General features: G+C 33.0%; 1 long non-coding RNA gene across 2 annotated transcripts; it reads left to right on the plus strand.

Moving 5' to 3' along the window:
- Nucleotides 1–419: 419 nt before the first annotated feature.
- LOC134249107 (uncharacterized) lies at nucleotides 420–4,881 on the plus strand. Of its 2 annotated transcripts, XR_009988217.1 has the most exons (4): nucleotides 420–756; nucleotides 2,370–2,455; nucleotides 3,968–4,121; nucleotides 4,606–4,881. It is a non-coding gene; the product is annotated as an uncharacterized LOC134249107 (long non-coding RNA). The 2 variants fall into 2 exon arrangements; XR_009988216.1 differs by lacking the exon at nucleotides 420–756 and having other exon boundaries at nucleotides 2,098–2,455.
- Nucleotides 4,882–7,818: the final 2,937 nt, after the last annotated feature.

A 7,818-nucleotide genomic window follows, 5' to 3' on the forward strand; every position in this document is an offset into this window, starting at 1 on the left:
AGACTCCTATAAATAGCAGGAAAATCCCTACCCAGCATGCTTCTCTCTGGGAAAAACCCCCTGGATTTTATACGAAACTGTGTTTAGCTACCTTTATTTCATTGGTCAATTTCCCGAGGCGCCATTTTTGGAGGATCGAGAAGGACGAAGAAGAAGGTGTAAGCAGCTCGTAAATGTGAAAAGTTAATGATGTTTTCACCACCCAGTTTCTTTAAAACTGTGATAAATGCAATGACCAACGACCTAGGATTAATGTACGTATATTTATTTTAACTTTTTACGGCAAATAATTGTAATATTCGGCAACAACAAATCTTCACTATCGTCTGATCGTAGGCAACTTTTGTTCTGACGCCATTTTAAAAAGTTGGATGTATAAGTTTTAAATTGTTAAGTGCTTATATTGCAAGAGAGAGAGAGAGAGAGAGAGAGAGAGATACAACATAACTTAAATAGATTATGGAGGCCCCAGGGCACCGTGCATGTGTGATGTAAAATGGCAACGTTTCACCTTTCGTCATGTTTATTAAAATGTATGCTCGATATGTATGTTCTCTCACTAAATATAAATGAATACTTTTCGGATTTAAAAAAATATTTTTAACCCCGCTCAAATTATCCGGATGATAATAGTTATACCGAGCATGGTTTTGTAGATAAATTTAGACTGTAGTACATCCGGTTTGAATACATGTGTTTTCTGACTTTTCGGATAGCCAACTCTTTTGATTTTTGGAACTTATGACTTATGGCAAGGTATGAATGAAATACTTTTAGTTCAAAACCTTGATAAAAGCATCAATATTTTTACAAAAAGTGTCTTCAATCTTAGCTTATCCGATTATCATGAAGGATATCATCATCAGAACAGTTGGAATAGATTGTAGCCAATACTGTAGCATAACCCTTAATCATATGCATGATGATGATATGGAGGGAAAATATACATAAAAAAGTGAATGTAGGTGAAGGCCTGTCCACTTCTCTGAAGAGAATAGGTTTGTTTATTGAAATAGTTTACTGCTCAAAAGATTTTTTTGTAATGTCTAACCTGCTGAGATGAAGATGTAAAAAAAGAAAATTAAGCCTTCGTAGTGAATTAATATTGATAGATCTAGTATGTTTTTAAATGCTTATAACAAACTTGGTAATAAAATACAGAACACTTTAAAGCTGAATACGATTCTTAAAAGGAATCTGTCCACCATTGTTGTTCCCGAATCTAGTTTCTCTGCAGACTGCTATAAATAGGGCAGCAGTTGGTCACTGTTCAGTGTAATCAGTCTACACCGGTGAAGACGGACGTATGCTATACAGAAATCCGTAGCGAGAATAATAACGTAATATTTCATCTAATGTAGGAAAATAAGATACCAAATAAGTTTACAATTATAGTTTTATAAGTCAGTGCAATATACAAAAAACACATATAAACGTATCTGCAATAAAATGTAAAAAAAAAAGGTAATTCAAGATAACCAGCACGAACACGGGTCGCTATTCCATGCCGATACTCGTGACAATAAAGCAGTCAGATGTAACGAATGCAACAAGTATACCCTAGTATTGATGTATCATAGATAATGCTATCGAAAATGGCGTATGCCCTACTTTATGAGTTGTGTTCAGCTTTAAGTTGAGAAGAAAATAAGTATATAATCAAGCACAATTAAACTACTTACATACATGCTCATGGTATTGTTTAACTGAACAGACTTAGCTGTCATAAAGTCAAAATTGCAAAAAATAACATGCTTCAAAGTTCTTATATCTGTATATAATTATAAGTTTATAACATACGCCACATTCTACATAACTGGTGCAGGCAAACAATGAGTCGAGCACAATATCGTATTCTGCTGGTGAGCTATTTCTGTCTGTTTTCAACTTGAACCATTGCCATGACTTTTGAACGGTGAGAGATAGAGACTTCATATTTGGTATGCATACTACAATAATTAAGTTCTTTGAAATGCAACAAGGTCAATGACCTTGTGACTTTGACTGTAACTATATGTTCAAATAGCTTTTTCAAACTTTTGCCATAACTGTTTATCTGTGTCTGTCTGTTGTCAACTTAAACCTTCACAATAACTTTAGAACTATATGAGATAGTGAAATCATATTTAGTATGCATACTCCAGTTATGAAGTGCTTTCACATGACAACAAGGACAATGATTATGTGATCTTGACTGTGACCTATATGCTTAAAAAATTGCTTTTTCGAACTTTGTTCCGCCAGGCACATAGTGTTTTACAAGCGCATCTTGTTCTTATTTTTTCTCCCATCCCGGTTGTTGCTAATGCTATTACATAATTAGTTTAAATTAGAATGAAATAGTACCTGAACATAATTTATCATTTCAGAGAGAAGAAAACTGCATGACTTTAAAAAGAAAACCAGTGAGATAAAATCATATAAAATGTATGATGATTCAGGATGTGGTCATTTGGTAAGTGGTAATTAAATCATGATTGGTATGACTATGTATGACAATTCCCTGAAAAAAAAAAATTATTCTAAATTTTAAATACTGAGCTGTGGTTTATCAGCTTTGAGCTACAAGAAGTTTTATATGTGTGTATTGTCGTGATTGACATACAATCAGTTCTCTAATACATACACTACAGTAAAACTTTGTCATCTCAAACCTGAATTGAAGAGGAAAAAACTTTGAGATCTCTCAAAAAAATTGAATGAAAAAGAGGAAATGTTATAAACTGATTTCTTGCTGGTCAGTATTTTGATGACTTTAAGGAAGCTCTAAAAACTGCACACTAAAGAATTCTACTTTAATATTGGGTAGTTTTATGCAGTGAGAGTGATCTGCCCTTAGATTGAGATTAAGAAAAATTTTATTTTACAGTCAGTTGGATTATTTGTAATAGATTAAATTAATTTTAGCATTATCTAAAATCAAAAATAAAGAAATTAATTGATTATTTTCATAAATTTTCCAAATGCATTAAGTAAACAGCAATGATTTCTGCTCACAAATAGTCCATTGTCTTTGAAAATTTCTTGGGGAAATGATGCACATACGATATGTTCTAAATGAATAAAAAAGGCTCATTATGCACATCTTTATATGATAGATTTTTTTTCTCCAAAGATTAATTTCTGTAAGTCTGACACTAAGTTTTTAGAGTTTCCTCAATTTTTTAGATACATGTATTCAATGAAATTATTTGAAGTATTAAATTTTGGTAAATTTTATGATAGTAAAAAGTTGTATGTTTGAAAATACTTAAAAAAAAACAGCATGCATGCATGACAATAGGGCTTAAATTTTTAATGTCTCTTAATTTTTCAGTGACATTAAAACAGGAAAATTTTTCAGTGACATTAAAACAGGAATTGTCATCACCAATAGACAAATTTCACATTGCTAAGAGTTGTCTCCAATTGTCGGTGTATCCCTCATTTTTCTCAATTTGTCCTTTGTAAGTTACTTGTTAATATTTTCAATCTTCAAACGATATTGGACAATCAACTACGATCTGTATCTGTATGGCCAGAGTATGGGGCAACATGAAAATCATAATGAACATGTTCATACAGATTTCATTTCTAAGATATTGACCCTCAAAGTTGGTACGGTTATAGAGGAGTGTCTTAAGCCGGTTGACCTCAGATTGACCCTGCAAAGGGGAATAACTTTTGTAAATGTGAAAGTTGTCTTTGGTATATCATATAGATCTAAAACTGACTGAATTTTGATCCGCCAATTCATGAACATGATGAGTGGATGTAAATAATGTTGGTCAATTTTTGTAAAAAAAAATTAAATTACTTGTTTATAAACCAAGTGTACATGCAATACTGGCATAAAATTACTCATAAGATACATGTATATTTACACCATGATAAAAGCACATGTGTCCAATGCAGCATATGATAAATCATTAACATACAAGTACATGTGTATCTATACTGTAATACATATATATTGCATTGTTTTTAGAGTCCTGTTCTGTGGATGCCCTTAGACAGTGTGTCTACCCATCACGCCATCTGATATCACTTGTTCTGAGCATATTTCTCTCTCAAACTTAAACTACAGAGAGCCTGTGGATAGAGGATGAAGAGTAACCTTGGACTACTTTTCTAGGTCAAAGGTCAGTGTCAAAATGTACTGTATGTCTTTATTCAAAGTCTTAGTCCAGAGTGTATTTCTCCCGTGGTGTAATCTAGCTTTTATGCAATGGGGTGGAGGGTCTGCAATGATCTTCAACCAATGTTTTAGGTCAAATATCAAAATTTAAAAAAAGTTTCTCCAAAATATTTTTGTTATTATAAAGAGTATGTTTTCTCTCAAACTAATTCAACTTAAAGCAGGGTTCTATGAAATTGTAATATATTCTCAATGACATAATAAGGCTGAAAACATTATTTATATTATGTAATATTTTTTTCCTTATCATAAAGCATTAAATTTTAAAGAGACACATTAAATGCTGAAATCATTTGTATCATGGTCATGGAAAGTAATTATTGATATTGGTATATTAAAGAACATTGACTGATCTTTCAGATTTCTAAGTTATATTCAAGCATAATAATTCTGACACATCATATGATAATTTTTTATGAATATTGCAGATCATAGGTGATGTGATGAAAATACCAAGGAACTGATGTTGAAAGAAGTACTTAATGACACTTATGAATGGACTTAAACGTGAAAGACTGTTCCATTGTTTATCTAAGATATATGAATTTTGATATCATTGAAAAATACTGTTACAGTTTTTGTACATCAAATGAATTATTAAACATATAAAATGGTAATGCTTTTTTCTCTTACATGTAATAATTTTTTATATAGATTTACTGAAAAGAATATACATAATTTCACATCACTTCCTTCAGAAAAGTTAGGAAATCTTGAAGTTTCCCAGTAATTTCAACCAGAAATGGGACTCCAGATAATTCCACCAAGTTTCCGCCACACAGAAACTGCTACACAAGTTCCATGTCGTTTCCTGAGTCAGGAAACTTTAGGAATCGTAAGATTTCACGAGCTTCCATGTAGTTTCACGTAATAGGAAACCTTAAGATTCCATCAAGTTTCCATTCCACGGAAACCACTGCGCTCCGATTCCATGTGGTTTCCTGAGTCAAGGAAACTTTAGGAATCGTGAGGTTTCCCGAGCTTCCATGTAGTTTCCCGTAATAGGAAACCTTATGATTCCATCAAGTTTCCATTCCACGGAAACCACTACGCTCCGATTCCATGTGGTTTCCTGAGTCACGGAAACTTTAGGAATCGTGAGGTTTCCCGAGCTTCCATGTAGTTTCCCGTGAAAGGAAACCTAAAGATTCCACCAAGTTTCCATTCCACGGAAACCCCCTACGCTCCGATTCCATCAAGTTTCCTGATTCTGGAAACCAGTGGAATCTTGAGGTTTCCCATTACGGGAAACTACATGGATATTCGGGAAACTTCAGGTTTACAGAGGTTTCCGTGGTTCGGGATACCTTATGGAATCGGAGCGTAGGGGGTTTCCGTGTAACGGAAACTTGGCGGAATAACCTAGCATCCGCTACGGAAACCACTGGGAAACATGATGTAAACTTGAGGTTTCCATGTGGTTTCCATAAAGTTTCCCATGACGGGAAACCATTTTTTTCACCCAGTGCCCAAATCATCAGTCAGGTACGTATTTTCTTTTTCCTTGCCGTTACATATCAACTGATAGACGACATAGTTGGATCCGCCTACAGCGCAATATGTGCAGATAAATACAGACAGGTAATCATCTGCATTAAATAAGATGAATAATCAAAATACTTGTAGATGCAATCATGACGGAAAATAAGAATAAGAGATTATCTTACAGGTGGATTCATTCACAGGTCATTGTTTTATGCACTATGCAACAGTTGCCTGATGGTTCAATGTGCAGGTTAATCTGATATTAGCAAAATATTGCATTAACTTATACTGTACTTACATGTAAACAGCAATCAATGCAAAAACAATAAGTAAAATCCAGGCGTTGATGTCCACAACACCCAGCACATCCATTGTGTAGCGGTCACTGATCTTGAGTTATCACTGTCCTCAATCTCCTAATATAATGGAAACACACTGACCACATGTTATTTTTAGCATATTCACCGTGTACAACTTACCTTACGGGGTTATGCTACTTACGGAGATTTTTTTGGTTTTAAATAACCATTCGCATGTTATTTTGCAGAATTTTAAAGTTTACATTTATTTCTTCCAAATATTCCTCATTCTTTTCAAAACTCAAATAGCTTATTTGGGAGAAGTATTCATTTTTAGACGGAGGCTGTCCTACAGCCTCCGGTTATAGGGATTGTCTTGTCCATGGAATGTAAACAGGAAAGATTTCTCAAGCACCATCTATCGGTGGAATTGTTTTCATTACCTTGAGAATCGACTCTTAGTAACACCGACCGCAAGGTTAGGCATAGTCTAAAACAAAGATCGCGTCACATACAAGTATAAACAAACAGTTCTACTTTTTCTAAATAAACAGGATTTGTCTAATATTTTTAAAATGACGTGTATGTAAATACATTTCCTACGGAATATGTAACAAAGAATGTGATTTATACTGTTTATTTTTATCAGACAGAATATTAGGAGATTTTGTTCCAACAGACGATGATAAAACGTGTTTTACAATATGCCGAGCCTTTTCCCACTGATTCTCACACCAAAACAAGAACGAGAAGAAATGAAGTGGCGGATCTAGAGGGAGTTGGGGGGTTAACATCCGCGGAGAGTGATCGAGAAACCCCACTTATCAATTGCTTCTTTTATTAAAGTAAAAACTATTTCTAGTTAAAGATATAAGTTTAACTTTAGTTTTATATTTAATTGTAAAAACTTCCACCACAATTCGTCTGTATCAAACTAAGTCTGGAGACGCAGATGTACTTGTATTATGTATTGAAGAAAATCCTTTAATGCCGCATGCAAATTTTTTTATGTTGCACATATAAATTTCAGATATTTTAATAATAGATCAAGCATTTCAGTTTTAATGGAATTTTTTGTGCTTGATTTGTTATCTCGTTTTCACTCCTTTTCTAATTTCTTCTTGAAAGGGCCGATAAATTGGTTTGCAGCCGATTTTTGACGCTTGCATCAATAGGTTTTATGGAGTTTTTTAATCTGAAAAGGATCGATGAATGAACAAATGCATAGTATTTTTATCTGAAGGAATATTAACAGTTTTTTTTGGATTCTTTATTTGTAATTCCGTATAATTTAAGGAAACACATGAAAATAGATTTACACTTTTTACCAGCGGTTTGAGTGTTTAAGGGAACCCTCACATTAGATAAGAGAGAAACAAACGGCAACTCTGACATTGAGATCAAAATGCATTTGTAACTTTTGACCTTTGGGTACAACCCAAATCTTGATTCATAGGATTTACATGATTTATCACATTATTTTCTAATTAATAATTAAAAATTATATCTTCTGAAATAATTAAGTTGTCTTTTTGTCATATCATTTATCCTTATTTGCAGTTGATACTTGTGTTTTACCTCTTTCACATCTCAAACTTTAATTATTTTTTATATACAAGATTACATGTATTTCTGATCATTGGTATTCATGTCAACTTTTTTTTTTTTTTACATTCTTTGGGTTAAATCTGTCATATGATAAAATACTACATTTCATAATTCCAGAAATATTGGTTTTCAAATTTGTCAAGATATATCTTTGTTATTGTAAGCAATACCCCAGTTCTCCAAAAACAATTTAAACTTGTGAAATAGCAAGTATTATGAATTTTATTGTTCTGTTTACTTTAAGTAAGA

This window comes from Saccostrea cucullata, unplaced genomic scaffold (genome assembly GCF_032062105.1).
Source record: "Saccostrea cucullata isolate Sc308-1 unplaced genomic scaffold, CSIRO_AGI_Scuc_v1 ctg18693, whole genome shotgun sequence".
Lineage (NCBI taxonomy): Eukaryota > Metazoa > Mollusca > Bivalvia > Ostreida > Ostreidae > Saccostrea > Saccostrea cuccullata.